At 39.8% G+C, this 15905-nt stretch overlaps 1 non-coding gene across 1 annotated transcript; it reads left to right on the top strand.

The window, feature by feature from the left end:
- Positions 1-5365: 5365 nt before the first annotated feature.
- Positions 5366-5472, top strand: LOC122062701. Its single transcript, XR_006135060.1, has one exon. It is a non-coding gene; the product is annotated as a small nucleolar RNA R71 (small nucleolar RNA).
- The last annotated feature ends 10433 nt before the right edge of the window (positions 5473-15905 follow it).

Genomic DNA, 15905 nt, shown 5'->3' with positions numbered 1-15905 from the left:
AATTATAAATTATCTTAAAGTCACTTTCTATATGTGTCTAAAGTCGCTCTCTGTCTCTCTCTAAAGTCCAAGGTTTCTCTCTCCTGAATATCTTCCTCTCTCGTTATTTTGTAACTAATAGATTAATCATACCTGATTGAGAAAATTAGGGGTTCAAACCATGAAAAGGGGAACATGAGACGTCTCAAATCCAAGAACTGAAGAGTTGCGGTTTCTACCCTTCGAGTTTGGCAGTTTAGTGTCGTCTCTCAAATCCATTTTACTCCAATCGCTTTTACCTTAGGGTTTTTATTTTTGGAAGTGATATACCGATTCTGCCCCTGCCATATTTAATTGTTATACGGATTAAACGGTTCGATTTTGATGGTTTTAAATGGTTCGTTTTTCACGGTTTGAATTCAGTTTGAAACCAACGGGTTAAATGGTTTAAACCAACTCGACCCGTTTAGCTAATCAGTCTAAAACTGGAAACCATAACCGCACCATCTACTAAACGGTTTGAGGTTTCAGTGTAAATGGATTGGTTTAGTTTCGATAAACGGTTTTGGTTTCAAATTCACATCCTTAACCATCCACATAAGGTTTAAGGCGCAGCCCATTAACCTGAAAAGTGTGCCTTGTCTTAGGATCTGGAATTGTAATAGCAACAAGGGGCGATACATTTGTGACCACAAAGGGGCCATCCCATTGAGAGTGAAGCTTACTAGGAAAGAGCAGTAGCTAGGAATTGAAAAGCCAAACTTTCTGGTTAACTTCACGAGACTTTTGGACAATATATTTATCATGAAAAGCCTTTGACCTAGCCTTATAAATATGTGCACTCTCATACGTATCATTGCTCATTTCTTCCAACTTCAAGAGTTGAAGACAACGTTTGGAGCTAGCTTTGACCATATCAAAATTAAATGTTTTAATGGCCCACAAAGCACGTTGTTCCAACTCAACAGGTAAGTGACAAGCTTTCTCAAATACCAATCGGTAAAGGGAGATGCCAATAGGAGTCTTATAAGTAATACGGTAGGCCCACAATGCATCATCTAGTCTCACAGACTAATATTTCCTATCAGGCCTAACCGTTTTCTTGAGAATGCGTTTGATCTCCTTATTGGACATCTCTACTTGACCACTAGTCTGTGGATGATAAGGCGTGACAACCTTATGAGTAATAGAATACTTCCATAGTAAAGCCCCAAAAATTCCAATGCTTAAAGTGGGAGCCACCACCATCACTAATGATGGCACATGGAAATTCAAAGCGACTGAAAAATGTAACTCTGTACAAACTTAACTACCACATTATGATCATTGGTTCTCGTGACCACTACTTCCACCCATTTGGACATATAATCTACTACAACCAAAATGTACTCAAAGCTGAAAGATGGAAGGAAAGGTCCCATGAAATCTATACCCCACACATCAAAGATCTCAACAACAAGAATAGGATTAAGGGGCATCATGTCTCTACAAGACACATTTCTGGCTTTCTGACATTGGACACAATTGTGGCAAAACCCATGGGCATCTCTAAAGATAGTAGGCTAAAAGAAATCACTCTAGAAAATCTTGGCATCAGTTTTCTTGCCACTAAAATGCCCTCCACATGCAAGGTGTGACAAAAGGTAAGGATGTTATGAAACTCACTCTCTGGGACACAATGACGGATAATCTGGTCAAGACAAACAAATCTGGATCCTCCCAATAATAGAACTTCAGTTGTGAGAAGAATCTATCTTTCTCTTGCTTTCTCCAACCATCGGGAAGCTTCCCAACAGCCAGGTAGTTCACCATATGTGCAAACAAAGGAGAAGGCATATGAGAAATCGTAAATAATTGTTTATCAAGAAATTAATTTTTAACCAACTTAGTGGTGGAGGGAGAATCAACTAAGATCCTAGACAGATGATTTGCTGCCACATTCTCGGAACATTTCTTGTCTCGAATTTCTAAATCAAATTCTTGTAATAGAAGAATCCATCTAATCAACCTAGGTTTGGTGTCTTTCTTGGTAAGTAAATGCCTAAGAGCAGCATGATCAGTATATACCACAACCTTGGATCCAAGGAGATAAGATCAGAATTTATTGAGAGCAAACACAACTGCTAGTAATTCTATCTCAGTTATAGTATAATTAAATTGAGCTTATAAGAAAGTCTTACTAGCATAATATATGATAATAGGTTTCTTGTCAACTCTCTATCCTAACACAGCTCCAACAGCATAGTCAGATGCATCACACATAATATCAAATGGCAGCGACCAATCCAGGGGTTGGATTATGGGTGCTGCAGACAATAAAGCTCTACTGGTATGGAAGGCTCGATGGCTATCATCATCAAAGACAAAATGAACATCCTTGAAAAATTGCACAAGGGTCTAGATATAGTACTGAAGTCCTTAATGAATTGCCTATAAAAGCTTGCATGGCCTAAAAATGAACGAACTTGCCTAACAGAAGTGGAAGGTGGTAGTTTGGCAATCAACTCAACCTTGGCCTTAGCACTATCCCACATTTGGACACAATGTGACCTAGAACGATGCCGTCTTGAACCATGAAGTGGCCCTTCTCCCAACTCAAAATCAGATTTGTCTCTATACAATGTTTCTAAACTTTAGTCAATTTTAAGAGACAATCATCAAAGGAAGACCCAAACATAGAGAAATAATCCATAAAAACCACAAAAAAATCTCCCACCATGTCAGAAAAGATAGACATCGTGCACCTTTGAAAGGTGGCGGGTGCATTCCATAACCCAAAGGGCATCTGTCGGAAAGCAAATGTACCATAAGGGCATGTGAAAGTGGTTTTCTCTTAGTCTTCAGGACACTAGAGACTTGATTATAACCTGAATAGCAATCTAAGAAACAGAAATGGCTTTGGCCTGCTAATTTCTTTAGGATCTGATCAATGAACGGTAAAGGAAAGTGATTCTTACGGGTGACAAAATTCAATCTTCGATAATCAATGCATACCCGTCAACCTGTGGTTGTGCGAGTAGGGACCTTATCACCCTGGTCATTTTCAACGACAATAATGCTTGACTTCTTAGGCACAACTTGAGTGGGACTCACCCACTTGCTATCAAAGATGGTATACATAATACTTGCATCTAACCATTTCACCACATCTTTCTTGACAACTTCGCACATGTTAGGATTCAATCTCCTTTGCACATCCTATAAAGGTTTAGCGCCATCATCACAATAGATACGATGCATACAAATTGATGGACTAATATCTTTCAAATCAGCCACAGACCATCCAATGGCAGCCTTGTGTTCATTGAGAACATCCAACAGTTTGCTTTTTTGATCAAGTATCAAATTGGAAGCAATGCTGATAGGGATTGTCTCATTCGATCCCACAAAAACCATGAAAACATATTTCAATGAATTTGGCAATGGTTTAAGCTCTAACACTGGTGGAGACTCAATAGAACTCAATATTGGCTTCTCAACTAAAGGAGGAAGGGGCTCAAACTTGATAGTCTAAGGAGGACGATCGAAAAAGGTAGGAGCATCTAACAGAGCATTGACCTCAACAGTATAAGAATCAATATTAAAATCATCACCTCCAAAGAAGGTCAAACACTGCTGCACTAGGTCATCTGTTAATATCACTGGGGTGTACTGTGCTACCACCTCATCTATCACATCAATGGAGAAACACTTATCTCACGTTGGGCCCTAAAGAAGCATTGAAGATGTTCGATCGGAGCTTCTTATTGCCAAAGGAAATGTCCATTGCACCTGATCTATAATTGATGCATGCATTGGTTGTGGCCAAGAATGGACGTCCTAAGATTGTCGACTGTGGTTTTCCATTAGTAGGTGCTTCCATGTCAAGAATAAGAAAATCCACAAGAAAATAAAACTCATTAACATTAATTAATACATCCTCAATAAAGCCTCTAAGGACTTTAATTGAACGGTCAGTAAGTTGGAGAATAACCTCTGTAGGCTTTAATTCTCCAAACCCAAATTGATCACAAACTAAGCTCGGCAAAATATTCACACTCACCCCTAGATCAAGGAGTGCATGTTCAATGGGAAGGTTCCCAATAGTGCAAGATATCAGAGGTGCTCCTGGATCCTTAAGCTTAGAGAAAAATTTATTGGACTGGACAACACTCACCTGCTTAGTAAGGTGGACAATTTTTGGAATGTGGGTCTTTAACTTACGCTTTTGAGTGCATAAGTCTTTCAAGAACTTAGCATAAGCTGGAACTTGCTTTATGGCATCTAGAAGAGGAAGGTTGATTTGGACTTGTTTGAACAATTCCATCATCTCTTCCATTCTTGACCCATTCTTGCCAAATGCAGAAAAAAGAAGGAGATTATAAACAAGAGGGGAAAAGGGGCTTTGGGCATATAAATCTTAGGGTTATAACCTGCCCCAACTTGTTCAATCTCATCATCCTTGGAAGCTTGTGGAGCTTCGGGATTGGGGTCTGGACTCATCTCTTTCTCATAATTCTTTACAGGGGAATTATTTTCAGGTGTTCCTAATACTCGATCATTCCTTAGAGTCATGACTGCCTTGGCTTATTCATGAAAAACTCGATTGCTAGGCTAACTCTTAGGATTTTCTACCACTTAACTTGGTAGTTGACCTTCCTCTCTCCTACTAATGGCATCAGCTAACTGACCCAACTGAGTTTCTAACTTAGTGAGGGATTGAGTATGGGAGTGTAAGAGCTGTGTGTTCTGGTCCAACTCATTCAAGGCATATATCACCTTTTCCTCTAATGATGAACTCATAGGCGGTGGGGGAGATGGTTGCTACACATCTCTATAGGCAGTCTGCTGATTGGAAAAATTCTTCCTATATGGTGGATTTTGGAAACTATTGGGTTGTTTCCATCCAAAATTGGGGTGATTCCTCCAACCAGGGTTATAGGTCTGGGAATATGGGTCATTACCTGGTTTAGAAAAACTCTAGGCAGCCCGTGCATGTTCTAGAACATATTCAGGGAATTGCACAGCTTAAGGGCAATCACCCACATAATGTGTAGGACTGGCACAAAGAGCACACCTAATAAGTGGGAGCTGGGGTAGATTGCCTAAAATTCTGCCTCATGGACAATAAGCGGTCAAGCTTTTCATAGAGCATGTCCACTCTGGTGTTTATGGCCACAGATTGGCCTACCTCATAGAGGCCACCTCTATTTTGGATCCAATGGTGGGGGCTTCAGTCCTAGAGGCTGACACATGATGTAGGGAATTTTCACTGAGAGTTTCAAATAGTTTCCATACCTCATCATCACTTTTATACATAAAAGTGTTTCCACAGGAAGCATCAACCATTTGTCTATGTCTATCTATCAGTCCATCATAGAAATATTGGACCAACTACCACTTAGGTACAACATGATGGGGACACTTTCTAATTAGATCCTTTAGTCTCTCCCAGGTCTCATGGAATTTCTCATCATCAACTTGTGAAAAACTAGTGATGGCTTGCCTGATTTGGTTAGTCCTACCTATGGGAAAGTACTTCTTTAAGAACTCCTATTGCATTTGGGCCCAGTTCTCAACCACTATCGAATCCAAAGAATTAAGCCATTGTTTGGCTTTATCCTTAAGGGAAAATGGGAACAATGTCAACCTAAGGGCATCTTCAAAAAAATTATGGATTTTGATAGTGGAGCATATCTCAAAAAATTCATCCAGGTGCTTGTAGGGTTCCTCATTATTAAGTCCATAGAAAGATGAGAGCATATGAATGATACTGGACTTGATCTCATATTGGGCGGCCTGAACAACAGGAACCCTAATACATAAGGTAGACGTATAAGTCGATGGGGGTAAAGTGTGTTGTTTTATGGTTGTCCTTGTTGGCAACCCGGCCATGTGGCGGTGATGATGTGGCTAGTTTGGGTGACGTGGATAAAAATGATGACATGGCAGTGTCCAGTGTCACCGATGAGATAACAGAGCTGCTTGGTATGCATGGAGTGATTTAATACTTCCTTAATAGGTGGTGCGGGTTTCTGGGTCAAAACTGGCAAAATTAGCCTATTTATGCTTGAGGGCATTTTCGGTAATGGAAATGACATTTTTGGAAGATCGGTTCTTCATGAAAAAGATAGATTGTAATTTACCTAGTCCAGTGCATTTGATTTCGTCACAATCCGATACCGTATGAAGAAGTTACGGCATTTGTGGCAGTCGAGGGTAGTTTCGGCATTGAAGATAAATTTTTTAAAGGAAGTGTTCTACATGTAACAATACGAAAAAAAATTCAATGTTTCCAACGGTCCTGGTTTCATCGCATTCCGATTCCGTATGAGAAAGATGTATCATTGGAAAGGTCTAAGGGCATTTTGGTCTTTTTACATGGATGATTCAGATGATTGAGTCTTCTGAAAAGTTGTAGAGCATCTAGTTACGGTTCCAACGCACTTCATTTCATCTCGATCGGATATCGTATGAAAAAGTTATAAGTGTTTCCGTAAAGCCGGTTCGAAAATCTAAACCGAAAATCCATTAGTTGCTCTCGGTGTTGGGTGGATTTTTCGGAATTTAATTTTGAAATTTCAGGGGCTTTTATGTAATTTTAAGGTTTTAAAGGTCTAAGTTGATAAGGGTTTTTTGCATTAAAGTTTATGAAAGTAGGGGCTTATGTGTATATAAGAGAACTAGAGGGATCCTTAATACACGGTTCAGATTGAGCCACGTTGGTCAGATTCAGATCTGACGGTTCGTGCAAGAGTTTGGGTTGAAGATGCTTATTCGAGGCTTCTCATTGGTGGAGTGTATTATATATAATGGTTTGGTGCTTCACCTAATCATGTTTGCTATAGTGTTACGCATGTGCAAAAAAGGCTACAGATAGATGCCATTTAATTTGATCTCATGAGATCTAGATTAAACTACATCTAAAGATCTTGATCCAACGGTTGTAATCTATTTCAGCCATCATGAGAGATAGCCGACAACCACCGTATTTTGTGCTGACGTACCCAATGGCGCGTCGACAACGTATCTGACGATGTCAGCGCTTGCGTCACGCTGATATCATCAATTGACTCGGTTATTCTAATCTTACGGTTAAGATTTATTAGCCGTTTGAATAATTTAACGGCTGAGATTAAAAGTGGATTTGGATTAATCCGATGGCCCAGATTTCGCCCCTGTTGCGTGCGCCGCCGGCGTAGCCTTACGCCAACCTCCGAAGATTCTATTTTGAGTGTTCTGGTTGGTCCAACTTTAAATGGCCATATCTCCCTCATCTTAACTCCAATTTGAGTGATTCAAGTTGGAGATTCTTCATCTCTCCGAGCTCTACACATCAGAGGGAAGAAATCAGGCAGAGGGGTTGCTGAGGTGATCAAAAAAACGAGTTGAAGCTCGCGGAAGGCTAAGGGTTTGAATGAAAGACTTCCATCCTCTTGCACTTCATCTATAACCCCCATTAGAGGCTTAGGAAGCTGTTGGAAACCAAGGTAGCAAGTTCTATTGGTTGTTGCCAAGAGAAAAGAAAAGAAAATAGAAGAGAAGAGAAGAAGAGGGAAATAAAGAAGAAGTTTTTTCCTCTCTTTGTGTGTGTGTGAATGTGAATGTGAATGACATTGTTACTCCATGAAAGTAAAGACAAGGAGAAAAGAAAGAAGAAGAAGAACCTAGAATTTGGTTCTTGTGAGTTGCTTCAAGAAACCCAAGTACCAACCGGGGTTGAAGCATTGGGGCACCGAGACAACGTGGTTGTGGTCTGCATTAAGTGGAGATCGACATTATTGCATCTCCGACGGTTACTCCTTGCCAAGGCAACACCACTTTTGCCAAATTTCCATTATTATAAATCATTGTAGGCAAGATGTTTGATAAAATGCCTAAGTGATAGTTGTAGTCTATTTGGGGGAAATTTGCATGTATGAGTGCTTCACTATAGGGCATTGTTATAAGCCCAACTTTATTTTATTGGTGTTCAGTGGGTGCTGGACATAGGGGCTATGTGTTCCTTGGTATGTACAACTACCTAAACCTATTTACCGTGGGTGCGGCCCCTTAGATCATTCTGAGAAAACTAGGGTGAAGACCTAGCCATTGTATGTCATTGGTGGAAACTGGGAATGTGTTCCTTTGGATGTGGGGTGCAGTCATAATTAGTATTGAGTAAATGCTGAGCCCGATAGTGGGCATTACTCCGTGCATGTAGGCAACTGGCCGAAGCATGTATTTCTTGTGTTGTGGATGTATATGCTCGTATTTGTATTGTGGATTGGAGTGCTTGGCTGCAGAATGGGTGTGTATATCTGGTAGACCTGACCACTTGGTGCTGCAATGTGGATGTGCATACGACTATGTATGTAGGTGACAGTGATTACCATTTGAGGTTTATGAGACAGCTCTGGGCAGCAATGCAGGTTATGTGAGTAAGTTTCATGCAACAGTAAGAATGGTCAGTAGTATACATAGCAGCTCTGGGCAGCATCAATAGACTGTGCTATTGAAGTGCAAATAGTGATTGCCACATCAGAGGTACAGTTGGAAAATGAAAAAATATTTGGCACACTGATTCACCCCCCCTCTCAGCGTCAATCGGGACCCAACAAAGTGTTCACTTAATGGGTGTCTTACAGGTCCATTCTCCTCTGCCATTTTATTTATTTTTTTAATTAAACACAAAGTTCTCTCAATTTCAGGGTCCACATTGGCCAAATTGGGATGACAAGAACGACGACCATGCATCAACTACCAACAACCACGAAAATAAAATAAATTAACAAAAATAGAGAAAAACTCATAACCAGACTGTGCAAGAGGGTTGAATGCAAATTCAATGAGTTGGGTTGGGATATCTAGCTTTCACCCAGGAGACACGGGTTCAATTCCTGGCAATGGAACCATGTTGAAGATAGTCCACTCTTCTTTGCTCTACAAACTGGGCTACCTGTAAAACAAAATAAAAACAACTTAGGGTGATCTAAACTTAAACTACAGAAGATAAAAAAGTTCCTAAAATTAAAACTAAAACAAAATAAAACAAAACAACTAAATCAATCTTAGAAAACGGTGCTTTGGTTCCCGGCAACGGTGCCAAAATTTGATCGCTGTCGTGAACGAATCAAAATAAACCCTAACTAAACTATGAGATAATGGTAAAAAAGGGGTCGAACCCACAGAGAACTAGAAGGCTAAATCTACTAAGATTGAGGTGAATGTTGTTTTAAAAATCAAATTTGTAAAATCCAGAATTAAAATTAAAACAAAGTAAACCAATTGACAAAAGTAAGAATCAAAGAGAAGAAGTTATCATTAGGTCTCAAATCCGTTTTGGTATTATTACCAATTTCTGATTCTTATTTCGGTTTACTGAAACTACAAATTCTAATGCAACCATAAAAACACAATCTTTGACTGCACTAAGCATAACCTATCCTATCAAGCACTATCGTCTATCATTTTTGCTTAGCACACTTAGTTTGATTGGTTAAAGACCATCATTAGTGTATGCCAAAAATCAACATGAAATACCATTGCCTGAATAAAATAATTGAATCACAGAGATAATTATTCTAAACTAATTTAACCATTAAAAATCATCCACAATGGGAGGGGTCTTTAACATCAAACAATCAAGTATGACTCTCAACCAGAAATTAAATAACAATAACTCAAAACTTCATTTAAACCTAACGATAGAAAGAGAACTTAACCACTCATGGTACTAATGAATGAATGGCAGCAATGATGATCGTGGTGATGAAACCTTGGCGCAATAGCAATACTCTATGTGCAATGTTGTCCAGAAAAATCCGTCCCAAAGAAGGTGTGATCCAAGAAAAAAGAAAAACAATGAGAACTAAGAAAGAAAAACCAGCAAGGGGTGATGTATGTGAGGGGTGTGATACGGCGGCCTAAGTCCTAAAGAATGAGTGTAAAAAGTGTCCCAAGAGAAGGACCAAAAGGGAGAAGGAGGAGTGCGTGTGTTGGTAGAGGTGGAATTGAATTAGGAGAGAAGAGTGCATGGGTGAGAAGAAAGAAAATAGGAGAGGGAACAGTGGGCAATAGTGAGGACATGAGAGGGATTTGGTAAGAGATGAGAGAGATTCTAGGAAAATTAAAGAGAGATAATGGTGCGTGCGTTCTAGAGGATGAGAGTCCGAGAGAGAGAAATTCGGTGAGAGAGGGAAACCGTGGGATGGGGGAGAGAACCTAGGAGATGGGAGATAAAATAGGAAAAGAGAAAGAGGGGGAATGCGTGGGTAAGAGAGATTGTGTTAAATTAGGACAAAAAAAAAACTCATAGACTAATTTGGACAAGGAAAGAGAAGAAGATGAAAGAAAGTAGGAGAAGGGAGAGGAGGATGAGAGAAAGTAGGAGAGGGAAAAGAGAACGTGTGAAATAGGGAGAGAGGGAGAACCGTGGGGTTTTCTCTCTCCCTAAATTTTCCCTTTTTTATATTTTCTTCTTCTCTTTAAAATTCCAACTCTGCCATTGATCCTTTGCCCTTGCTTCTATATTGAACCATCTTCGTCCATTTAGAATCAAACCTGTGGACATCTCTTGAAAGCCCTGCAATCGAAGATCATCACAATATGTGGTCGACCTAATTAAAATTAACAATTGAATAATAATTTCATGAAGAATTATAACCCGATTAGAGGCCTTTGTAGTATTATGGCGAAATCATATGAAATGGAACCCCACAAGTGCACATTGGGGGTTACTTCGGGAAAGTTCCTGAGGTTTGTTGTTTAAAAGAGAGGAATAAAAGCAAACCAAACAAAATTCACGTAATGCAAGATATGTACCCACCAAGAACCATTCGAGAGGTTCAAAGGCAAGCTGGTCGAGGTGTGAACCTTAATCGATTTGTCTCTTGGGCCGGCCATTCCCTTCGGAGACAAATGCCTACCCTTTTTCATAACTCTAAAAGACTTACAATCCCCAAAAGATTTCCTTTGGACATCAGAATGTCAAGATGCCTTTGAGGCCTTGAACGCCTGCCTTGCATCACCACTGCTCCTCGTCCAATTGAGCTAGGGAAGAGTTACACAGTTACCTAGCAGTCTCACTAGTAGCCGTAAGCGCAACCCTAGTGAAAGAGCAGAAGAAGCAGTAACGACCCATTTATTATGTCAACCACATTCTCATAGACACATAAACAAGATACCCCAAGGCAAAAAAATGGCTTTCTAGGCCCACCATGTTGTCGTACTCACCGACCAACCTTTTTAGAAAATATTACACAAGCTTAGTGTGTCTCGCCAAGATCATAGAAGAAATATAGAAAAGTTTGTGAGGGACGATGTGTTCTATAGGTTCGGCATCCTGAAGATCCTCTAAACTGATAATAGAAGACAGTTTCATAACCCAGCTTTTAGGAACTTCTATAAGACATATCACATCGAGTTTTGTAACACATTCATGGGACAACCCATATCGAATGGCCAAGCAGAAGTATCCAACCGAACCATGCTAGACGGATTGAAGAAAAGGCTTGAGCTCGAATGGAAGAGGTGGGCGACCGAACTACTCAGCGTGGTATGGGCTTATCGAACAACAGCTTGAACCCCAACAGGTGAAACACCATTTAAATTAACGTACGGATCAGAAGTTCTCGCCCAAGAAGAAGTCCTAGCATGGTCTTATAGATCCCTTAGCTTTGATGAAAACACAAATGAGGAAGGGTTGCGAGCAACCTAGAACTCTTAGACAAAGTCTGAGAAGCGGAAGCCACGAGAAAAGAGGTGTATAAGAGGACCAAGCAGCTTTACAACTTGAACATCAAGAGGTGAGTGTTCCCAGTTGGTGATTTAGTCCTCTGAAGGAAGGAATTTTCAATCCACGGAACACGTGCAAGTTAAGTGTTAACTGGGAGGGCTCATATGTAGTCTCCAAAGTTATATGCCCAAGGACATACCACTTGTAGACTCCGGAGGTTGAAGTTGTCTCATGGTCTAGTATTTGGAGAACCTCAGAAAATACTACCAAAAAACCTGCTATATACAAACTAAGTGAATCACTAAGCTGCTTACTAGTTCCATTTTTTTTTATAGGTAGGGAGGGAAGTAGGTAACAGCTAGGGGACTCGAACTCGAGACCTCCTAGTGAGCATGGGATTTTTACACACCATAGCTCACCAACTACACTGGACAGTTGTTGTTCCAATTGTTAGTTTCCTCACTCTTTGATATAAAGCCTAATTTTATATTACATGCTTTTTGCGTAGTCTAAATTTTTTCTGATCATCTCCATGAGAATCCTAAAGACCAACCCCGGTTGACAAAACAAAGCCCGATTTACAACGAACCAGCAACACTTAAGGGCCCAAACCTCGGATTGGCCAATAAGTCCGGTCCATAACGATTGGTAAAAGCCTTCGAAAAAGCCAACTCCGAGTTGACATATAATCCCGAGCTATACTATTCGTCAAAAACATAAGCCAAACCTAGGGCTGGCCACCCTTGGTTGGCAACACAAAGCCCGATCCCTATCGATCGACATATCAAACCGCAACATGATCAAGTAATAAAACTCTTTTCATCCACAAAAGGAAAAGCTAAAAGAGATTATTTTACAAATTTTATTTCAAAAAACAAAAATACAAGACTGCTCAAGTCTCACTTGACTCAGAGTCATCGCTACTACTAGATATCTCCACTGTCTGGTTCACTCCCTCGACAGCCTCCTGGGCCACCTTTTGAGCTACCTCCCCCTCAGCTTCTTGCTAGGTTGCTTTTTGAGTCTTCTCTTCCTCTTCAATCTCCTCCCTTGTATGGTTGCTTAGCAAGAACGAAGTCCCGACAATTGCGAGCCCCATAAATATAAGCATCGACATGAAAAGTCACAACTTAATTTTCAAAGTCCTTTGTAGTCTTGTACCTTTCCACCGTATGGACTTTAGTGCTGGACACCATCTCCCGGGCGATTCTGAGCTCTTCTTTCAATCAAGCCACCTTCTGTTTGGCTTCCTCCCTGGAGGACAGTTTGTTTTGAGAGGAGGCTTTCTCCTCTTCGAGCTGAGCCCGAACAGAACCTAAGTCGGCCTCATAGATCCTGAGTGAGTCCTGCAAGACTTTTTTCTCTTCCTCTAAGCTAGACTTGTTAGACTCTAGAATTTTGAGAGCCGAGGCATCCATGGCTTCCAGAATGGCCACACTTTCCCAAGCGTCCAGGAGAGAACTTTGAGTTGCCTCGACCTCTATGTTCATCTTCTGTAGCTACTTAGTGAGGGTAGCAATATCCTGATCCTTAGTCACCAGGCGGCCCAACCAGAAGAAACACGTGGGAGGCGAGAAGCTAGCTTCGCGCCCACCACCTCCAAATCTTGAGGTGCCGATGGATAGGCCACTGCAACCATCCCTGTCTCCTCCACGGTAGGTAGGAGGGTCGCGGTCAGCACTTCAGTGCCTCGCTGAGCGGCTAGGTCGATGGCCATCATCAATCTTCTCCCTTTTCTATTCCTCATCTGAAGACGATCGACTACTTCAGTCTCCATCTTTCGTTGCACCTATGTCCGACTTCGGTTAGATGCCTCTTGTTGGGACATTAGATCAATTGTTGTCATTGTTGACAAAAATGTGGTGATTTGATGGGTTTACCAATTTTTTTGGGTTTGGTATCAATTTGTTTGGGTTGGCTCTAAATTATGGGTTAAACATTTGAGTTCAGTTTTGAACCGATTAAATTGAGTCTAGAAATCCAATTTGGCATCTCATTGGATAAGCAAAGTGGTTTTGATGAACTGCTATGCACTACAACTCAAGTCTTACGGAATTTTATATTTCAGCAAGGTAGAATCAGCCTAGCCATATGAAAATATTTACTATTGAAGTGGCCAAGTCAACTAGGTTATGAAAGTTTTGATATAATATACCAGCCCATAGACGGAAATGACGATGTAATAATGAAATCAGCAAAGGCACCATTGGTTGATGAGGTAAGCAATTGGAGTTGGGGTCGATTTGTAAAAGTTCAGCATAATGACATGGTATACGAGTTTCTTTTATGTGGATACAGCTACAACAAGATAGAGCTTTTAAGTTACTCCTAATAAGATGAAACGTGGTTGTGTTTGGTTGCATATTTCATTGGAGAGTCTTTCTAGTGAAACACGGTTATTTGTTTTTTAAATCGTTTAGTTGTTTTAGAAGGTGTTTCTATATAAACATACTAATTCCTTTTAAAACACCTATTAAAGCTAAATGTTGTTCACCTATGGAAGTCTCAAAGATTGATCCAACCTGAAATCCATTTGTGATCAAGCGGCTGCCCTTAATTAAAAAAAAAAAAAAAAAAAAAGGAGTTCTATTAATACGTGGACAACAATTCCTTTACCTTCCGCTGTTATGATAGAGTATGAAGATAAAATAAATAATAATAAGAAGAGCTAGAGTGTGAGAGGGAGTTTTCTGCCAATAATTAAACCCCAATGCTGAGTTGTGAGAATCTTTTTCTAAGTGCAGCAACGTAAAGAGAAAAAATGTATTGCTAGAGAGATTAGTAGTCGATTAAGTGAGAGATCAATGACAATAGCTTAAATATCTTATATCGAGGTTGCTACTATTGTTGTTGCCGCATCTGTGTTCTATGAAGTTATTCACTAGAAATAAATTTTGAAGGCGTTCGAGGTTCCATTTGAGCGTCAAGCATGAATTCGTTAGTGGGTTACACAGGCCAAGGTAATTTGCATATGAAAATCCCAATATTTGTATTCTAGTGTTTGTTTATTGCTGATAAACTCTAGATGAATGATGTATTGGGTTGGGGGGTTTGTCTAAGGTGTGTAGTTGTTGCTCTTGTCTGAGTTGTATCTTAAATTGAAGTAGGGATAGGATCCTGAACCACTGTAGCGGTTGAAAAAATTGAATATTGAGGAAATACGATACCCTATACATGTATTTCTTCAAGGATGTAGGCACTCTGGCCGAACCACTTATATCTTATGTTATTGTCTCGCATTTATTTTTAACATATATTTGAAGTGCGTGATGTGCAGAGTGGTGGGACATTGTCTGATAGACCCAACACATTATGGCGTGAGATGGAGGTGTCGTTGTTTATGTGATTGGTAATTACGGAATTGCTTTGGCCATTCTGGAATTTGTAAAGTGGAAGTTTTGTTATTGGGTTGTCAATTGCAGACTGCAAGAAAATTTTTGGAACCACTAATTCCCCTCCCTTAGCGTCAACCTAGGAACATCAAAGTGTACCTTAAGTGGTTGGAGAGTTATTTTATGGTGATGATGTATGATCAATCCAGTTGTACACATATAAAGGACGTTCAAATACCAAAGTGCACCTTAAGTGGTTGGAGAGTTATTTTATCTTGGAGATGAGGATGTATGATCAATCCGGCTGTACACATATATAGGATGTTCAAATACCTTAGGAAGAGTATACCTATACGACTCAATTCTATATAATTTGAAGGACTTCTATCATCATTTCAGAATTTCAAGTTTAAAGAGTCATAGTTTTCTTCATTATTTTTCCGTACCTATCAAGTTTTATACCCATTGTCTATGTTCTATTTCTTACAACTGTAATCCTATTCTCCACTAATGGTATAACAGATCTCATCTTTTTCTCATTGTGTACATAAGTAATCTTGCCAAACCACAAAGAATCATTTTTTTTAGGGAAGATGATATGTTAAAATAGCATAATCCAAAGGGGAATCTTGCAGACTTGCAGTTCAGATGAGTTTGACCCATATGGTTATCTTAACATCAAGTACTTCACAAGTCTAAACCTTATGGGAAAAAAAACTATGCTTGAGAAATTCAGATTCGAGTGAGTGACAGAGAAGAATAAAATATACGATAATGTTGTATTAAAAAAATGCTTCAGCAACCAAAATAATGTAATGAATATAGTCCCACATCGTCTAAAGATAAAAAAGGATGAGCAACGCATTCCATAAAACTAAAACAGTGACTCAATCGAAAGC

This window comes from Macadamia integrifolia, unplaced genomic scaffold (assembly GCF_013358625.1).
Source record: "Macadamia integrifolia cultivar HAES 741 unplaced genomic scaffold, SCU_Mint_v3 scaffold1090, whole genome shotgun sequence".
In the NCBI taxonomy this organism is placed as follows: domain Eukaryota; kingdom Viridiplantae; phylum Streptophyta; class Magnoliopsida; order Proteales; family Proteaceae; genus Macadamia; species Macadamia integrifolia.
Note: the sequence above shows the minus strand (reverse complement) of the source record. Positions and strands in the feature narration are given on the sequence as shown.